We start from the raw sequence: 21703 nt of genomic DNA, 5'->3' as shown, positions 1-21703 counted from the left end.
AAAGAAAAAAAAAAAATGGAGAGTGTAAGAAGCCTCTGGGACAACTTCAAGCATACCAACATCAGAATTATAGGGGTGCCATAAGAAGAGAGAGAGCAAAATATTGAAAACCTATTTGAAGAAATAATAATAGAAAACTTCCCCTACCTGGTGAAAGAAATAGACTTACAAGTCCAGGAAACTCACAGAACCCCAAACAAAAGGAATCCAAAGAGTACCACACCAAGACACATCATAATTAAAATGCCAAGGGCAAAAGGCAAAGAGAGAATCTAAAAAGCAGCTAGAGAAAAACAGTTAGTTACCTACAATGGAGTACCCATATGACTGTCAGCTGATTTCTCAACAAAAACCATGGAGGCCAGAAAGCAGTGGCAAGAAATATTCAAAGTGATGAATAGCAAGAACCTACAATCAAGATTACTCTATCCAGCAAAGCCATCATTTAGAATTGAAGGTCAGATAAAGAGCTTCACAGATAAGAAAAATATAAAGTTCATCACTGCCAAGCCAGTATTATATGAAATGCTAAAAGGTATTTTTTATTAAAGGGAAGAAGAAGAAAAAGGTAAAGATAAAAATATGAACAAGAAAATGATAACAAGTACATATCTATCAACAAGTGAATCTAAAAAGCAAGTGAATAAAAAATCTGAACAGAATGAACTGGTGAATATAATAGAATCAGGGCCATAGAAGGGGAGTGGACTGACAATTCTCAGGAGTAAAGGGATGTGGGGAGTGAGGGAAGAGACTGGACAAAAATCGTACACCTATGGATGAGGAGAATGGGGGCGGGGGGTAAGGTATGGAATGGAGTGGGAACCAGGTGGAAGGGAGCTATGGGGAGGAAAGTGAGGAACAACTGTAATAATCTGAACAATAAATATTTATTAATTTAAAAAATGTAAGTGCTCTCCAGAAAGTTTACAACAGTTTATAAACCTACCAATATGTATGCATCGATGTCACCAGGCCATGACCAAAATTGAATAGATATTTTGAAATATTCATTCTGTTTTATTTGAGAAAGAATATCTTGTATTAATTAATGCTTTTCTTAACAATGAGTTGAAATTTTCTTATTAAAATTAGTCACCTATATTTCTTCACTTAATTGTCTGATTATATTTCTTAGCCATTTTTATTGCAGTCTTTGATTCATAAGGGCTTATATAGTAAAAGTAATAGGCCTTCTTCATCTGATGCCAAATATTTTCCCACTTATTGTTTGATTTTGACTTTGTTTGTTATGAATGTTAAAAAGTAAATTTTTATGTAATTAAATCTATAATCCGCCCATGGTTTCTTTATTGCCTTTATATTTAAAAATGCCTAGCCTCTCCTAAAATGAGGTAAATATTCATGGTCTTAGAGTTTTTTAATGAATTTTTAATCATACATTTTTAATCCATCTGGATTTCACTTGCTGTATGGCTCATAGTGTCAATTGGGACATTATTTTTATTATTTTCTAAATAGTAGGCCATCTTTTTTTCTTTTTCTTTTTTTTCAAGTTTAAGATGCCTCCTGACATTTAATAAATCTCTCCATATACTCTTGTATGTTTTTGACCTTCTTGATACTATGGCTCCCACTTAACATTAAACTTTGGGTCTGCACTGGATTATTGTGATTTTGTACCTGGTGAATAGAAATAGACTTGTTTAAAAAAAAAAAAAAAAAACTAAAACAAAAACAAAAACAAAAACAAAAAAACTAGAATATGAAATTAGAGAAACAAGGAGAGGGCAAGAGATTAGTATAACATGGACAACAGATTCATTTCAGCCGAAACCGGTTTGGCTCAGTGGTGGAGCGTCGGTCTGCGGACTGAAAGGTCCCGGGTTCGATTCCGGTCAAGGGCATGTACATTGGTTGCGGGCACATCCCCAGTAGGGGGTGTGCAAGAGGCAGCTGGTCGATGTTTCTCTCTCATCGACGTTTCTAGCTCTCTATCTCTCTCTCTTCCTCTCTGTAAAAAATCAATAAAATATATTTACCAAAAAAAAAAAAAAAAAGATTCATTTCAGTGGACATCATCTATATCACCAGCATCTACATGAAAGCTCTGTGTTCTAGTAGAGAGACTAGAGATTCCAGAGTTTAGTATACAAAGATTCAGAATCTGATTTTTTTTATTTACTGGCTGTGTGTCCTTGAATAAAGCACTTAACTTCTCTGATCCTGTCTCCTGCACTGCAAAATGAAGATTATAAAATTTATATCATAGGGTTCTTGTAAGGTTCAAATGTAGGTGAGAGGTGACTGAGAAATTCTTATAAAATATAAAAAAGTATAATTTTACTTTAAAACATAAATTTTGATAATGTTGAGGAGATTGGGGGAGTTGGGAAGCAATAAAATCCTTAGGAAGATGATGCAGATGTTTGCCATGCCTTTTTCAGTAATTTCTGCAGTGAAGATGTCCACTTTCAGAACAGGTGGGTATTATGTAACCTGCTGGCTATGCTGAAGGGAGTTAAAATACACACACAAAAAAAAATCTTGTTTAGCTCCTGGGACTGCTGCATCACTGATGAAATTTAAAATTTTGCAATTAACTTCAATTCTATGTGATCACTTTGAGTAAAGCATGGAATAGACTAAAATAAAATTCACTCAGCTTGGCTTTATCTGTATAATGAGGAATTGTGAGCAGAAGAGAAAAATTCCCCACCATGGTTGTAAACAAACAGGACGGACACTGTGCTTAGAATTTCCTTAAGAACACTTTCAACAAGTAAGATTTATATAAGTTCTCTTCCCTCCCCTTTATCCCTCCCCTACCCCCACTTCTCACCCCTTCACTTCACTTCCCTCCCCTCACTTCCCCTGCATCAGAAGCTGTGATCTGTGCCTTTAAAAAGATGGAAGGGGCACTACCAGGACAGCAAGGAGGGACACAGCCAGGTGGGACTTGGGGAACCAGCCAAGCTCCCAGCACTAATTTGGAGTGCTTGTTCTCCCTCCTCCTGCTTTAACAACTTTGTGGCTACCTATAGCTGAGCATGCTGCTCTCATAACCATCAGTCCTCAGCTTTACCTATGCTGGTTTCTCTTCTCTTCTGCCCAACCAAGCAGAGAAGAGGCTTGAGTAAAATGAGTATGTGCTAAAATAAAGCGGGCACAAATCACCTGGCCCAGTTTGGCTTCTTTCACTTTTAGAAATGAAAGCTCTAGAAGGATTTGCTAGTATTAGTCTTAATATGTGATCATTAAAAGGATAGAAGAATGGCATAGTGGCTACATATATTTAGGTGTAAACTATCATGAAATCTATATCCCCATACCTAAATTTAATTCATTCAATGTATTCCCTATTGATCTCACTAGGTTCTTAGTTATATGTATAAGATTAAGTTAATTATAAACAAAATAGTCATGGGTATCTAACTCTAAACGCACCAAGGACAATCCAGAGCCCCAATGACTACAGTCCAAATAAATCAAGCCATACCCTTTCTTCTTACATTTTAGTCGTGAAATTAGCAGTGCTTCTTAATCATATTTTCTTCTAAGTCCTCAAATTCCTATTAAATGCCTACCATATGATAAGCACACTCAGGCATCTGCTCATACATTTTCTCATTTAAATCATATAATAACCCTGGGAAGTTCATATTACCTTTTTTAATTTATTAAAGAACACCAAGTTGAGAGAGATTAAGCAACTATATAAGGAGCAGAACTGAAATTTTAACTTAAGTCCTCTAATTCAAAGACCTTTCCATAGCTTACTTTCCCTTTCCTGAATTTCTTGTGGATGCAAAGTATTCTTACCATTAATAATAACAACGAAGACATAAAGAGAAATATAATCATAGAATAAATTTTAAACTATAAGATACTGTTCTCCCTCTTTTTTAAAAGTGGATCATGGATTTTCAGATAGAAGAAAGATTCCACATTGAATTATTCTCATCGTGTGAAATCAGAGTAAAGACAAAAGCCCAACCCAGCCAGCATAGCTCAGTGGTTTAGTGTCCACCTATGAACCAGGAGATCCAGAATCAATTCCCCATCTGGACACATGCCCTGGTTGTGGGCTCAGTCCCCCATGTGGGGAGGGTGGAGGTGCAGGAGGCAGCCAATCAATGATTGTCTCATCATTGATGTTTCTATCTCCCTTTCCCTTCTTCTCTGAATTTAAGACAAAAGCCCATCCAAGGCAGAGGCTTAGACTCTGGAGATAAACAAACATTCCTGAGAATGAAATATGGCTCTACTTTCATTTACTATGTTTCTCACAGTAAGCCACTTTACCTCTCAGAACCTCAGTTACCTTATCTATGAAATGGAAAAATAATTCCTCCCAGAGTATTGACTCAAGGATCAAATCAAATAGCAAATACATTACCCTAAGCCATGCCCAGAAAACTATACCTGGAATGATACACTTTCCATTTTTTTAGGAGCAAGTTATATGATTCTCAGAATACAGATGGATTGTTAAGAACATTCATTCATACACATAATACTAGACATGGCCTGTGTGCTGACTAGGAGGATATACATATTTTTAAATATTGTGATAATTGTTGCCTCAGAGATCAAATATGCACTGCTTTGACCTACAACTACAACCCCACCATCTGCAGTCTGCTCAGTTTATCTGCTCAGCCTCTGCCCAGCTCCTTCCATCTTGCTATCACCACCCCATCACTCTCTCTCCCAATCCTGGTCAAGATTTCATCTCTTCTCCCCTTTATATAATAGCTGTTGCCTAATCTCCCCATGTATGCAGTTCAGCTAGGAAGGTGATCAGGGCCCAAGTCCCCTCGGGTATCTAACAACAGTTAACTTACACCCACATGACACAGAACTAACATGGTTATATTTACAGATTATTTGGGATTTTCTGTGACATTCCAGCACCTTGCCTTGCTGCTAGCCTTCCCACACACAAGTACATCATCCACCACTGTCTTCAACACTGTTTTTCTCAGTTAACTTATATTTAACACTTTTATTTTTCTACTAGAGGCCCAGTGTATGAAATTTGTGCATTCGGTGGGGGGTTGTCCCTCAGTCCGGCCTGTGCCCTTTCACAGTTTGGGAGCCCTCAGGGGATGTCCTACTGCTGGCTTAAACCTATGGGGAGCAGTCAGACATCCTTAGCATTGTTGACTCTGAAATGAATATCATCACCACTGTCCTATGCTGTCTCTGAAAAGAGCAAGGCACTTCATTCACCCTCTCTCAGTGGAAACTACATGACCAATTTAAGGAGTAGAACATCAGCCAGATCTACATCAAGACAATTAGTTTGCAAATGGAGCAAAGCCTAATGTAACCAAAACAAGCATGTTTCTGGGGCAAAGAAGTCATAATTGCTTTTTTAATAGCTAATATTCAATAATTCCAATTTTCTTTGTAGTAAAATGTCTTCTTGTTAACATACTGAATAAATTTCAAAATCAGTTTTTTAAGGCCCATGAACTCTGATAAAAAAAAAGATATTTTCTTAACTGTCTCTTAAGAAATTCTGATTCTGATGTAAATAAAATAGAATATGTCAATTGGAAGCTCAAATAAATTGTTTAAAATTTCAAAAATCTTATTCCATTTCTCCTCCCTCTTCAATTCCCCACAACTAAATCCTTCCGGACATCATTTTTTTTTTTTTTAACTAAAACCTCTTAGTAATGAGACAAACGGATAAATACACCCACGTCCAGGGCTTGTGGTCATTCTTACACATTCATTTAGAGCTTCCAGCTGACAGTCTACATCCCCACAAACTCCATTCCATGCACTTTGTAAAAATAAAGCTGTCCACTGTAAAAGTGGTGCATGGCATGCCTGATAAGTCAGCAGCTGCTGAAAGAGAGAATAAAGAGAAAGAATTATGGCGGTTTTTAAAACTAAAAATTACCAAAAGTATGTCTACATTTGGTAAGCACTTTCTTGAGATGGTAAAGGTTGCTTAATTTTGGTGTCAAGAGTTGGTAGAAGAGAATTTGCTTTTGGATTTTTAATGTTCAATACATGTCCGTGATATTTTTAATCACTTCAGCACTGTGTCGAGACAAATTACAGACATAGTCATGTACACACAGAAAAATGATCCAAGATTATTACTATTTTGGAGAGAATCCAAGATGGCTGCACAGGTAAACACCTAGCCGCAGCCGCACACAACAATTTCAATAAAATACAACTAAAATATAAAATGGACATTACCCAGAATTACAGGAAAGTAGACTGACTGGAAATTCTACAACGAGAAGCAAGGAGAAAACCAGAAGGAAGAGCGGAGGAGCTGTAGAAGCCTAAGGTACGGAGACACACAGCGCACGCGGAAAGGACGGAGCCGGAGAGGACGGAGCCAGAGAGGACGGAGCCGGAGAGGAAGTGCTGGGCGGCAGAGTGCCTGGCTGGTGTTCCCTAGTGGGAAGGAGATAAAAGCTCCCACTGTGCTGGGCCCCAGTTCTGACTGCTCTGAACCCCAGTTCTAGGCCAAACCCCCAGGGACCCAGGCCCATCCATAGGGAGCTGGGCTGTAAGAGGAACCCTGGGGAGCGGCAAAAGGAGGTCCCAGAGGCACGCACATTGCGCGCAGAGTAGGGACGGTTGACTGTGCCGCGGGATTGCCCTGGTGGGAAGGAGACAAAAGCTCTGGACTGCTCTGAACGCCACCTCCAACTCCACTTCCAACTGAACTGAACCCCAGTTCCGGGCTCATTGGGGGAGAGCCTAGACTGTTTGGCAGCAGGCAAAAATCGAGGGCACCTTTCTCTCAGAGGTGCTTGCAAGCAGTACTGAAGGACCCTGGGGATTACTGAGACTCAGGAACCGCATAGGGCGGGGCTGCTGGAAGCCAAGGCTGTAGCTCCACCCTGAAACCCTGTCCCATCTATAGCTGCGAAATGCGACTAAGAAATAAGATCACAAACGAAAGAAATGGAGGACAAAAAGCGACTGGTTATAGAGTTCAAATCTACGCTTATAAGGTTTTTCAAGAAGTTCCTAGAAAAGGTCGATAAGACCTATGAGGATATGAAAAGGGATCAACTAGAATTAATAAGGAATCAACAAGAGATGATAAGGGAGCAACAAGAAATAAAGAATACATTGTCTGAAATAAAAAATATTATACAGAGTACTAAAAACAGAATGGAAGATCGCAAAAATCAAGTCAAAGATTTGGAACGTAAAGAGCCAGAAGACACTCCTCCGCAGAAGCAAGAAGGCAAGAGAATCCAGAAAATTGAAGATAAAGTAAGAAACCTCTGGGACAACTTCAAGCGAACCAACATCAGAATTATGGGGTCCCAGAAGATGAGAGAGAGCAAGATATCGAAAACATACTGAAAGAAATAGTGACAGAGAACTTCCCCCACCTGGGGAAAGAATTAGACTTACAAGTCCAGGAAGCACACAGAACCCCAAACAAAAGAAATCCAAAGAAGACCACACCAAGACAAATCATAATTAAAATTCCAAGAGCAAAAGACAAAGAGAGAATATTAAAAGCAGCAAGAGCAAAGCAGGTAGTTACCTATAAAGGAGCACCTATATGATTGTCAGCTGATTTCTCAACAGAAACCATGCAGGCCAGATGGGAATGGCAAGAAATATTCAAGGTGATGAATAGTAAGAACCTAGAGCCTAAGATAATCTACCCAGCAAAGCTATCACTCAGAATCAAAGGTCAGATAAAGAGCTTCACTAATAAAAAAAAAAGCTAAAGGAGTTCATCACCACCAAACCAGAATTATATGAATTGCTGAGAATTCTATGCTCATTCTCACTTGGGTTCTTTCAGAAGAGAAAGTAAATAAAGATAAAAATTATGAACAACAAATACATAACTATCAACAAGTGAATCTAAAAACCAAGGAAATTAAAAAAAAATCTGATGAACAATATTAACTGTTGAATATAATAGAATCAGAGATATGGAAGGGGAGTGAACTGATGATTCTTGGGGAAAAGGGGAGAGGGGGATGTGGGAAGAGACTGAACATAAACTGTGCACCTATGGATGAGAACAATGGGGGGTGGGGAAAGGGCAGAGGGCGGGGTGGGAACCTGGTGGAGGAGAGCAATGGAGGAGAGGGGGGGAAAGGAACATTTGTAATAATATGAACAATAAAAATTTATTAAAATGTTAAAAAATAATAATAATAAATAAATAAATAAAATTATTACTATTTTGAAAAAAAAAAAAAAGAAAGAAAGAAAAATGATTCAAGTTCTATGTGACGTGTCTGCTTTGTACCCACCTTCCCTAAAATAGTCAAGAGTTTAATGGTGCTCTTCTCAGTCCATTATCAAAATCCTCCAAACATCTTTAATCTGAATTCCCTAATAATTCAGAAAAATTTTAAAAAGAGAAATTTGTAGGAAAAAAATTTGAAGTCAAACAGCCCCAGCCCCCTTCATCACTCTATCATTTACTATCAATGTCAAAAAGGACACATTCCTGTATATTCTCTGATCTTCTTTCTTTTATAAAAGTGCCTTAGCCATATTTCTCTTTCGGCTACCATTAGAAGCAAGTGAAATGATGCTGACCTTACAGAGTTCTTAACCACATACTAGGATGTAGGTAAGTGGTAGTTATAATTACAATCAAGGAAAGAAACCCTACAGATGGAACAGTGTTCATCCATGGCTATTTGCAGCTTTATTTCACAATATTTCCTTAGGCAAATTTCTCTACTCCCTGCCTCACTATTAGGTTTGATCTTGTTATAAACTCATGGGCTTTTCAGTATTAATAATTACTGACCAGCATACCTCCCATGGAATACAGTGATTTGGGGTTTATAAAATTAAGCTTGCTAGAAGAAATATTGAAGAGACGTGAAATGATTATAACCTGATGCAGACTAATTTCACAATCCTAATTCACAGGCACCAGCACACACACCCACACACCCAGGAAGTGCGGGCGGGGCAGGGTGAGGTGGGGCCGGGTGGAAGTCAGTAGCTTATCTGTTATATGCACTCACTCCGGAGCTGTAAACAGGGCCATGTGAGAACTCAGCTAGAATGCTTCCTCTGAGTCAGTATTAAACAAACTTCCGAAGGGTTAGGGAAGGAAATAAAACCACTGTACCCCCAAAGCCTTCAGGACAGAGAGCAGGGACCGTGGGAGTTGGGTTCAATATTGTCAGAGACTGGTGCAATCATTAAAGTAAATTTTGTAATAAAAAAAAATGCTGCTTAATAGTAATAGCTGGCATGAATTAGAATAGGTTGTGATGTCCATATTGGAGTGCCCTATCACAGATTTACATGACTTGATTATGTGGCATGGCGGGAATTTTTAACAAGTCTTTGGTGCTTTACTTTATGAGAATGCTAGCAAAACTTTCCATGTGGTGATATGGGCATTAGTGTCATGGTCTCTGACATGATTCAGGTTCAAAAATCAGAGGCAAATATCTCACCAATGGTGAAAAAGAAAACAAAAAAAAACCCACCAGGAAATCACAGGTTTTCATAGACAGCATAATATGATGCCCTGGGAAGCACAGACTGTAAAATCAGAAGTGCTCCCATTCCACACTTCATAGTTTTGTGATCTTGGGCAAGTTATGTCGCCTTATTGAAACTCCATTTTCTCACTTAGAAGATCATGATAGTCATGAGGTTCTTACTAAGATCAATTAAGATATTAGATGAGTGAGCACCTTGACAAATATGAAGAACTGTTGAAATAATGAGACGTTACCACTTACTGCTCTAATCTGCAAATATCTTCATGTCAACTAAAACAGACTTAGAAGATCTGTAGTTACAGCTCAATACAGAGACTGCAGCTCTTACACATAATTTTATTTCTGAAGTTATAAAACTTATAAAAGATCACAAGTCATAAATTAGGAGGAAATAGTTAAAACAATTTAATCCTTCCCAAGGTCCACAGAATAGGATGTTTCATTAAGTGTCATCTGGGTGCTCAGACAGTAAAGCACGTGACCATTTCCGGCAGCCCAAAACTTGACCTCACACTTGGACTTCTGAAGGTAAACTTCCTGGGAGGAAATTAAATACAGAGGACCTCTTCCAGCTTTGGATACCAGTTTTGCAAAAAGCACAGTGGGAAACGTTAGACTAAATTAATTTTTAAACTCTTCCCCTAAAATTATTAAGGCCAACAGAAAAGGCAAGCTTTTTTTTATTTAGAATAGGAAGTGAAATCAAAGGTTTCCAAACTATCCTTTACTTACTACTTGCCTATGTCTTTATAAAATATGTTCTAAAGTAAGATAACAGTTCCTCCTTCCATCCCTGCAATATTTTTACTTAAACCCTAATCTCCAGTCCTTATAAATGAAAACATTCAACCAAAAAGAGAGGGGGAGGGGAAGAAGAACTATTAACAGTCATAATTTACATGTGTGACATACATAAATAAAGTAAAATAAGAAATGTGTTCACCCTGCTTTCATTACTCACGCTACCCAAGACCACCATTCAAGCTTTCTTTCCTCTCTGAGGTGTGGTGTGCCTGCTGCATTCAGGGGATACTTTGAAAGTTCAATTAGAGTCCATCTTTCAGGCAGATGAGACGCTATTCTATTTTTAAAAGACCTCTAGAAAAGGAAATTCCACTCGCTTCCCCCGTTACACATTCCAAAGTCTACCAAATCTCACTGTCTGAAAATTTTCCCCTTTTTCCTTATCTAAATCCCTCGTGCTGTAACCTAAGCCTGTTGCCTCCTGACTGGTCCCTAATGTTGATGGTCATCATCCCTCATAGATCCACCTCCGCACACAGGCCAGAAACCACTGGATTTCCAACTCCCTTTACCACAGCTCTTTAATTGTGGTTGTTACTCACCTATCATTTTCTTTCAAGTTGTCTTCCTTCATTTCACATATCCTTGTAATATATAATATTTTTAAAAGTAAAGGAAATTACAATTATCCAGTAACTTTACTACACCAGAACAATCTGTTTTCAGTTTTCTTTGTTCTCGCCTCTCTTACGTACATATACATACATCATTGTAACCATAATGTGTAATTTTATTGAACTTTTCCAAGTTTTATTTTTAATTCCTTCACAGTTTCACAACCCAGAACGTGCCTAGATAGAGCTAGTTAACTGTTATAACTTTGACAAGGCTGGCATAAAGCTCAAAATTTGAGGAATTTCCTTTTTATTTAATAGACTTAACTGACTGATTACTAAGTATCGAAGCAATGCTAGGTTCTAATTAATAGAATTCTAATTAATTAGAATGAAAAAGATCCTGTATAGATGATTCCTGCATCTACCTAAACAGTGCAAACTTATAAGGTTGATTGAGAGAGCTAGACCCCAGGGTAGGGCAGACCCTGCAGAAGCCAGGAGTGAGGAGTGGCCTGGCAGGTGATCAGGAGCCACAGGAGATCTGGATAAATTGTCACAGCTTCCTCCCTCTAGGGGCTGAATCACAAGGAATAAGGACAGCCTAGGAAGCCAGATCCCTAAGGACAGGATGCTCAGTACCATCCAGAGTTTAACTGGGCCCCTGAGGGAGGATGTTTGAGGAAAGGCTGAGTTCAGTGGCAGCTGCTACCCAAATCTTTTCTGAATTATAAGGAAAGCAACTGATCACCAGAATGAAATGGCAAATTTGTGTAAGTGGGGGGAAAAAGAAAACATGGTTAATAAAGTAAGGTGACTAGGATAAGACTTGTTTGAGGATTCACTCATCAATTGGTGAAACAACCCACTATGATCAAGAGAGCAAAAACCTGAAAGGAGCCGAAACCGGTTTGGCTCAGTGGTAGAACATTGGTCTGCGGACTGAAAGGTCCCAGGTTCAATTCCTGTCAAGGGCATATACCTTGGTTGCGGGCACATCCCCAGTAGGAGGTGTGCAAGAGACAGTTGATCGATGTTTCTCTCTCATCGATGTTTCTAACTCTATCCCTCTCTTCCTCTCTGTAAAAAAATCAATAAAATATATTTAAAAAAAAAAAAAAAACCCTGAAAGGAAAGACTGGTTCAGCAACAACGCAGCCTTAAACAAACCAGTCTTCAGGTCTGACCTTCAGTTACTCCACCTGCTTAATGGATGTTGTTTATATGTATTACATGATTTAGGTTCCAGAAAATAAGAAATATTTTTTTAAAAAATACATTTTATTTTAAAAAACTAAACATATGATCTTTCCTTTCATGAAAAATATCTATGCTCATTCTCACTTGGATTCAAAAGTGGAATTCACAGACTGTGCCTTAAAAAATTGCATTTTCAAAATAGAATCCCAGAAAGTAAAAAGAAAATAATAAATAAAATAAAATAGAACCCTGTTTTTAAAATATTAAAGGAGCTTTCAGCTCAATAGATTCTGACTAAAGAGCCCAAATGCCCAGTTATCCCTCCATTCATTCAACAAAGATGTTGAGTGTTGCCTGTAGCAGGCTGTGTGCTAGGTACTGGCAATAATATACTTTGGAGAACAAAATTCAAGTTCCCAGAAAGAACGAGATGGCATACTTGAAACAGATAATTTAAAAGAGTTTAGTACAGAGTCTGAAAGGATGTGACTAGCAGTAGGAGAAACTGAAGCATCTTGGGGCTAGCCAACAAATGGCTAGGAAGAGCAAGAAGAGAAGCCAAATATTTGAAGTTTATTACCCATGGGCCTAAAGTTTATTACCCATAAGCCCTACACCATCGGGGAGAGGAAGTAGTTATGGAAACCAAAAGTGTAGGAGATGACTCCCTGAAAGAGCTTTGGCCTTCTGTAGAAAAACACAGCTACCTCTAACCCTTTCCTTCCGCCCTATGATCACTGGTCTCGCTTAAACTCAACTAGAAGCTGGAGGGCAGGGGAGGCCTGCTAAGAAGTCAGCTTCTCAGGATCCAGAGTGGGATGCAGACACACAGACAACACATCCCTGCTCTGTGAAAAGCATATGATTGTGGTGCAGAGAGATAGTAAACAAGAAGAGAAGATCATTGCAGATGATCACCAGTGGTCTTAACAATTTAAGACAAGGATGTGATTGAGGAGGTGAAGGTAACTCTGAAATGATATTTTTGCTAAGAACTTAAAAATAAGAAGGGGCCAACTATAGAGATTCAGAAGGAAGCACTCTAGGCTGGGGGAGGAGCCAATGTAAAGGCCCTGAGGTAGAAGGGCTGGATCTTGGAGTGTTTGAGAATTGGGGAAAAGGCCAAATATTCCCAAAGCATGTTAAGTGTAAAAAAATATGAGGTCTGAGTATTAGGAAGTGCCCATATTTTGTGGTAAAAGGCAAGGAAATCATAGCAAGGAGTCTGGGCTCTTCTTTAGTACAATGGGAAAACACTGAATGGTTAGTGCAGGGAAACTAACGTCATTTTGTTTACATGTCCCAAAGTCCACGTAGGCTGCTGTGTAAAAACTAAAGTTCAAGAAGCAGTGAGGCCAGTTACAAGGGCACAATAGCCCCCACTTATTTGCAGGCAATATGTTCCAAGACCCGTGGCTGCCTGAAACCACAGATAGTACTGAACTCCATATATGTTTTTGCTTTTTCCTGCCCACACATAACTACTATAAACTTTAATTTATAAATTAGGCACAGTAAGAGATTAGCAATAATAACTAATAGTAAAACATAACAATTATAGTAATGCCCTATATAATAAAAGGGTAATACCCTGTTTCCCCGAAAATAAGACAGTGTCTTATATTAATTTTTTCTCCCAAAGTTGCACTAGGTCTTATTTTCAGGAGATGTCTTATCTTTCCATGCACTAGGTCTTATTTTCTAAGGATGTCTTATTTTCGGGGAAACACGGTATGCAAAGCGACCAAATGGCAGAAAGACTGATAACTATGATGCGCACTGACCACCAGGGGGCAGACACTTAACACAGGAGCAATGCTCAGCCACAAGCAGTGGAGAGAAGGGCCTCTCCTGCCTCCAGCGCTAAGGATGTCCCACTGCTGCAGTGGCACATCCCTAAGGGCTCCAGGACTGCTAAAGGGCACATGCTGAGAGATCCCTCCCCGTTCCCACCCCCACCCCTTTCTGCTCCCCCACCACCACCCGAGTTCATAATGCTGTGCACCGGGCCTCTAGCAAAAGTTCAGTGAAGGTGGTCTCTGTCTCTCAAAATATTTTGTTGAACTGCACTCACCTTTTCCCTTTAAGAAGTGTTCTGCGGCTTGGCTGCGGCATACCTGAATTGACAGCGTAACCGTTCTTGCACTTTGGGCATCAGTAAGTAAAGAAGGGTTCCTGAAACGCCAGCGCTGCGACAGCACAGCACACACAGGACAACCGGCAGGCGACCAGAGGGGTGGGAACGTTCACTGCGTAAGCACGTTCGCTGGACGCTGGACGCAGGAGAGTGTGCGTCTGGGCGGGACACAGCGAGATTTCACGAGATTTCTTAGGGCGGCAGACAATTTAAAACTTAAGAATTGTTTCTTCCTGGGATTTTCCATTTACTATTGTTGGGCCCTGGTTGATGGCGGGTAAGTGAGTCTGCCGAATGCAGAAATGCCGATCAAGGTGGAGCTACTGTATTTCAGAAATCCATAGAGCAGTGGTTCTCAGCCTTCCTAATGCCACGACCCTTTAATACAGTTCCTCTTGTTGTGGTGACCCCCAACCATAAAATTATTTTCGTTGCTACTTCATAACTGTAATTATGCTGCTGTTATGAATCGTAATGTAAATGTCTGTGTTTTCTGATGGTCTTAGGCGACCCCTGTGAAAAGGGGTTGTGACCGCTGTCCCAGACGGAGCATGCCTGCTTGAACAAAGGGCTTCCCAAAGGCAACTGTGGCAGAGGAAAAACCCAAGGACAAAGCGCAGAACATCCCGTGCTTGAGAAAAGATGTCAGCATGAGGTAAGCCAGAGTAGTCACTGGGTGTGCACTAAAATCAGAAACGGGGCTAAGAGGATGTGAGTCAGGAATCCAAAAGCAATTCATACAGTCTTTTTTGTGTGTGTCACTCAGATATACATGTGTTCTAAAATAAGGCCCATCTGCCTCTCTGAGTCTTCAAGGCGGTGGTCAGCCACAGGCTCTACACATAACCTATTGGATATAAAGTAAACAGTAAGCTCCAGTCTTCATTGCTGCACCAGGTTCTGAAGTTATATGTTATATTTATCATCTCCTTCCTCCACCATCCATATTAAATTGCCCCCTCCCTCAGCCAGCATTCATACTTGCCCAGGTTCCTAACCTGGTGGGGTGATGCTGGCGTTGATCTCTGAGCAGGCTGAGCCCTTGACTACCATGCTTTTGTCAGGTCATGTTGCTAAAATTGCCATTCACCGCTATCAACAGGCAGTGAATGCTAAGAAATACTGATGATGGACCCATACCTCGCCAATGCCTTAGCAATCTCTAATTGCCCACAGCTTCCGTTTCCAATGTCTCCTCGTCTAAATCATCCCCAGTGTGAAACTAGTACTACCCTGTTTCCCCGAAAATAAGACAGTGTCTTATATTAATTTTTGCTCCCAAAGATGCGCTAGGTCTTATTTTCAGGGGATGTCTTATTTTTCCATGAAGAAGAATATGGTACACATTTATTGTTAAATGAAAATAAAGGAAATTTATTACCTGTATATGGTACGGCAGTACGGTAGTTGTCAACACAAACCAGACAAACTGTGAATCCTACAGTATCAAGAATTTACTCATTTATTCAATGACAATCATGTCATCATCTTCTGGAACATCATCATAACAATCCAATTCCTGAATTTCCTGGTGAATTTCTTGTGACTCCATTTCTTTCAGAATCAGTGGACCGAATCTCTCATATTTAGCCTAGGGGGGCCTTATTTCAGGGGGATGTCTTATTTTGGGGGAAACACGGTATGTGGGTTTGGTTGAGTTCTTCCAAAAAGCAAAGCCTCAGTCAAGGAGGTAATCCCAGAGTATAGGATGGGAACCAGAGAGATTTGGAGAAGAGGAAAAAGTTTATTTAAAAGTATGTTTTTTTAATATCATAGCTTTGGGAAACCGGGGCTTAATCCTGGTGTTTAATGAACATACAGGATGTATCTCAGAGCTGTCTGCTAGGACAACAAATAAGAAAAGCATTCATAGGTTTCCATCCCTCATTGACTGAGAATTGCTCTCAGGGACAACTTTCATTAATTTAGGGGCTCTGTGTATGAGTTTAACAAGTGGGATTCCATTCCTAGTTGCAGTACTGGAGAAGTCCTGAACCTTAAAGTTAAAAACAAGGTGTACATTTGAGATGAGATCCTGTGTTGTAATATGAGTCAAAGGCAGAATGCCCATTGCATCTACACTGGACTCAGAGGTGAGACTGAGAAAATGTAAATATCACATATAACTTCAGGACCCAGAGGCTCTGAAACAACCTTCTCAAAGAATTCGGATTTAATTTAATAAAACATAAGCAAATATCAGGCCTTTTTTTTCCTTTTTATTGAATTTTTTGGGGTGACACTGATTAACACAATTATACAGATTTCAGATGCACAGTACTACAACACATCATCTGTACACTATATTGCGTTCACCACCCCCTCACCAATTATCCCCCCTCTACCCTCCTCCACCTCTCCCAGCCCCTGTCCTCCTTCCCCCAGCAGTCACCACACTGTTTTTTGTGTCCATGAGCATTTTTCCCTTTTTTCTTTTTTGCTCAAACAAGTATCAGACTTTTAAGCAGAAGAGTGCCATAATTAGGTTTGTATTATAATAAGATTATACTTGAGATACTGAGGATGACCAAGGCAGAGAATGGAATGAAGTACAGGAGACCATTTTAAATACTTCACCTGTAGATGACAGATGGCTCTGTCCCTGGAGATGAAGGATATAAGGAAGGAATTAATAAGCTATTTATTTACTGATATTTTTTAGAGAGAGAGAGAGACATGAATTTTGTTGTTCCATTTATTTATGCATTAATTGGTTGATTCTTATATGTGCCCTATCCTAGGATCAAACCTATAAACTTGGCATATTAGAATGGCACTCTAACCTATTGAGCTACTCAGCCAGGATAAATTAATAATCTAGATTAATCAGTGGGGGAAAGTTGTGAAGTTTCATGTTGGGAATTTGCTAAAAGATATTATAACCAAGTATCATCAGTTAACCATTATCTGTAGTTAGTAGAGAGTTTGTTGGTGGAATCAATGTGGTTTTAAGCTTAGGTCAATGAATCCTATATAATAAAGAGGTAATATGCAAATTGACTATCACTCCAACACACAAGATGGCCATCTCTGTGTGGACACAAGATGGCTGCCACAAGATGGCCAGCAGGGGAGGGCAATTAGGGGTCACTGGGCCTGCAGGGAAGGGCAGTTGGAGGGGACCAAGCCTGTAGGAGAGGGCAGTTGGGGGGGACCAGGCCAGCAGGAGAGGGTCATTAGGGGAAATCAGGCTGGCAGAGGAGCAGTTAGTCATTGATCAGACTGGCAGGGAAGTGGTTAGGGGGTGATCAGGCTGACAGGCAGAAGCAGTTAGGGGCAATTAGGCAGGCAGGCAGGCAGGTGAGCAGTTGGGAACCAGCAATCTTGGATTGTGAGAGGGATCCCAGATTGGAGAGGGTGCAGGCTGGGCTGAGGGATGCTTTCCTCTCCCTCCCTTGCATGAATTTTGTGCACCAGGCCTCTAGTGGATCATGAAACCACATAGTATATGCATAGACAGAAACAAATCATCTCATGTGTTAACTGTGGATAGGGGGGAAATTAATGTAATTTTTACTTTCACTTTTCAAATTATTATCTTTGTGGCATTTTAATCTTTCAAAATGAGATCATAGTCAATATTAGGGTCTAAAATCAGGGGCTGGAGGAAGGAAGACATCAAAAATTGAAAAATAGAACTTTCTTTTTTTATACATATGTATGCAGAAGAAAGTTTTGTCTCATATGCCTCCCAAGTTTTTATGTGATATACTGGAAAAAGAAGTTTTGGGGGGAAATAACATAAAAGTAAGTAAAACATAATATGTACAAATAATTTCTGCAGAAACAGATCAAATGTCACCAAAATGTTGAAAGCACCAAAGTCTATCACTTCGAGTCTATAAAACCCTTTAAGTCTTGGGGCTTATTAGTCCTGATGTGGCTTTGTGCTCTTAGCATTTACTGCTCTCCCCACCCTCCCCACCCCCACTAGTTCCAGGCAATTTAAAATTTACTTTCTATCTCTATGGATTTGAGTATTCTGTACATTTCATATGAGAAAGAATCTTACAATTTGTGGTCTTTTGTGACTGGCCTCTTTCGCTTCGGATAACATTTTCAAGATTTACCCATGTTGTAACATTTATAAGAATATTTCTTTCTTTTTTCTTGACTTTATTTTATTCTTTTAATTTTTATTTTTCAATTACCACTTAATTATTTTGTATTAGTTTCAGGTGGACAGCATAGTGGTTAAACAACCATATACTTTACAAAGTGTCTTCCCCCCCACACACACACACTGCGAATACTTCCAGTAGCTATCACAATGTTATTGTGATATTTCCTAAGCTGTACTTCCTATCTCCATGACTATTTTGTAACTGCCAATTTATATTTTTTATTCCCTTTACCTTCTTTACCCAGCCTCCCAATCTGGCAATTATCAGTTTGTTCTCTGTATGAGTCTGTTTCAGTTTTGTTTGTACATTTTAGCACTGTTTCTCCCTCTTTTCTCAATTGCCTTTTGCCCATTTTTAAAATTTTCTTTAAAAAGTAAATTTGTAAGAACTTTGTATTAATTCAGAATATCAACTATTATTTATGGTATTTTACTTTGAATACAAGGTGGACAAAAGTAGGTTTATAGATGTTCATATGTAAAATATAATCCTATCTAATAAAAGAGTAATATGCAGATTGACCATCACTCCAACACACAAGATGGCTGCCCCCATGTGGTCAAAGATAGCTGCCCCCATGTGGACACAAGATGGCTGTCACAAGATGGCCAGCAGGGGAGGGCAATTGGGAGGGACCAGACCTGCAAGGGAGCGCAGTTGGGGGTGATCAAGCCTGCAGGGAAGGGCAGTTGAAGGAAACCCAAGCCTGCAGGGGAGAGCAGTTGAGGGGGACCAGGCCTACAGGGAAGGGCAGTTAGGGGCAAACAGGCTGGCAGGAGAGCAGTTAGACATTAATCAGGCTGGCATAGGAGTGGTTAGGGGGTGATCAGGTTGGCAGGCAGGTGAGCAGTTGGGAGCCAGCAGTCCTGGATTGTGAGAGTGATGTCCCAGATTGGACACAGTGCAGGCTGGGCTGAGGGACACACCCCCCATGCATGAATTTAGTGCACCAGGCCTCTAGTAATTAATAAATAATAATAAAATAATAAACTGCATTTCATGTACTCATATCTGTAAACCTACTTTTGCCCACCTGTATATTTTCTCTCTTTTTTTGACCTTTAATTTTAGAGATCTTTTTCAAAACTTATAAGTTATTTAATCTCTATAAAATTTCCTCTATGATTTCTACCAAAACTTCTACATTTAGAAATTTCACCAATATATCATGTTTAGAAAATATCTTACTATTTTTAAAAAATTAATAAGAATTGATATTTCATTTTTCCAAATGCATTATTAGTGTCTACTTTTAAATAATTTTTTTTAAAAGAACAGTTTTGGACTTGCAGAAAATTTGAGAAGACAGTACAAAGAGTCCCCATTAACCTCACACCCAATTTTCCCCATTATTAACATCTTACATTTAATATTGTGTATTTTATATTGTATAAATTATTCACAACCAATGAACCAATAATGATACATTGTCATTATCTAAAGTTAATATTTTATTTGGTTTCTTTAGTTCTTATCTAATATCCATTTTTCTGTTCCAGAATTTCATCCAGAATGGCAAGTTGCATTTAGTTGTCATATTTCTTAGACTCTTCTTGGCTGTAACAGTTTCTCATACTATCCTTTGATACCTGACAGTTTTAAGGAGTACTGATATTTTGTAGTATGCCCCTCTATTCAAATTGGCCTGGTGTTTCTTTTCTCATGATAGAAGTTTTGTGAGCCACTACTCAGTTCTGTGTAGGAAGGCAGCAGCCATAGACAATTCTGTAAATGAATATGACTTTGTTCCACTAAAACAGTGCACAATACTTGCCCCACAGTTTGCCGATACCTGATCTCTCCTAACAAATAACAAAAGTGAAATAAAACACATGAAACAAAGTCTGTATATGTTCAATGTGTAAAAAGTATTAATAGAGAAAATATTAGCAGAAACAACATTAAAATGTTACCCAGAACACTTGGATAATGGAGTAAGGATTATTTCCCCTACTTGTCTCTATAATACAATTTTTGTATGTATTAAAAATAAGAAAATGGAATCCTAAAGCTAGTTTCTTAGAATCTGTGCTTTATCAGTAAGCTGGAGATTCCCTGACCAATTTAAGATTTTAATGCATTCTTATTTGTGATATTATAGGGTGTCCCCAAAAAAATGTATACACATTTTTTTCTGATACCTCAATTGATGTTTCTTTCTTTTTCAGATTTAACCCATTGAAATTAATAATTATTTAAAGTGTGTGTACATTTTTGGGATACCCCTATATTTATGTACATTCAAGAAAATATTTTGTTTCATCTTCATTCAGTTCTCCATAATAATGGGTTGTTGGACATTCATAAATTATATTTTAAAATATTACTCTCTTCTAATCAGTCTGTATTATGATTCTGAATCTGTTGTTAGTTATTCACTTCCTCTGGAGCTTCTGATATTTTATGGGGATCGCCTACAGCCACAAGTGGAAAACGCTGCCTGCTTTTCTGAAGCTCTTTTTAATGACTCATATTCTTAAAGGCCTCTGTTTAGGTGACAAAAGAACCACTGTTGTTAGGAGGGATGTACAGTGCATTACACAAGTTTACCCTGGCAAGCCACAAGCCCTGATCTGCAATTCTGTGTCAGCACTTTTCGGCCCCAGGAATATGGATACAGATGGGTGTGTGAGTTGCTCCAGGCTCCTCACTGGGCCAAACAAAACAAGGGAAACAAAGGCCTTTAAAAGCTCCGTGCTGACCACAGTCCCTATAGTATTGCTAATGCTACATTTTTCTCTTGACTTTCCATATAGAGAATGCCTCTCACCTGAGAGAAATCTGATTTCATTCAGGGCCTACGATTTCAGTTTATTGTTCTAATGAGAGTATAGAATTGCTCTCTTTGGAAAAGAGAAAATGAAGACTTTTTAAGCCTTTCTCTAAGAAATTCCAAAACACCCCAATAGCTTTCTGAACACACAAGATGCAAAACAAGGATAAGTGGTTAGCCTAGGGCTGTGGTCGGCAAATAGCTCACGAGCCACATGCGGCTCTTTGGCCCCTTGAGTGTGACTCTTCCACAAAATACCACAGCATAGGCGAGTCTATTTTGAAGAAGTGGCATTAGAAGAAGTTTAAGTTTAAAAAATTTGGCTCTCAAAAGAAATTTCAGTCGTTGAACTGTTGATATTTGGCTCTGTTGGCTAATGAGTTTGCCGACCACTGGCCTAGAGCAAAGGCACACAGTTGGGCTGACACTAGATATATAAAGGAAAAAAAAAAAATGAAACCATAATCTGAGACCATTTGAGGAAGAGAAAGATGGGTTAGTTTAGTTCTACTAGAACCTCAAAGAGCCCTACCCTGGCCACCATGAAAGTTGTCATCTCCTGTCCTTCACCCCATCCATTATTCTCTCTAAGAAGGACATGTGCTATTATAAGAGTTTGTCACCATATTGTGGTTTATATTTACTGGTTTTTGTCC

Source organism: Pipistrellus hanaki, assembly GCF_964339955.1.
Source record: "Pipistrellus hanaki genome assembly, chromosome: 11".
Classification (NCBI taxonomy): domain Eukaryota; kingdom Metazoa; phylum Chordata; class Mammalia; order Chiroptera; family Vespertilionidae; genus Pipistrellus; species Pipistrellus hanaki.
This window is presented reverse-complemented; position numbering follows the sequence as displayed.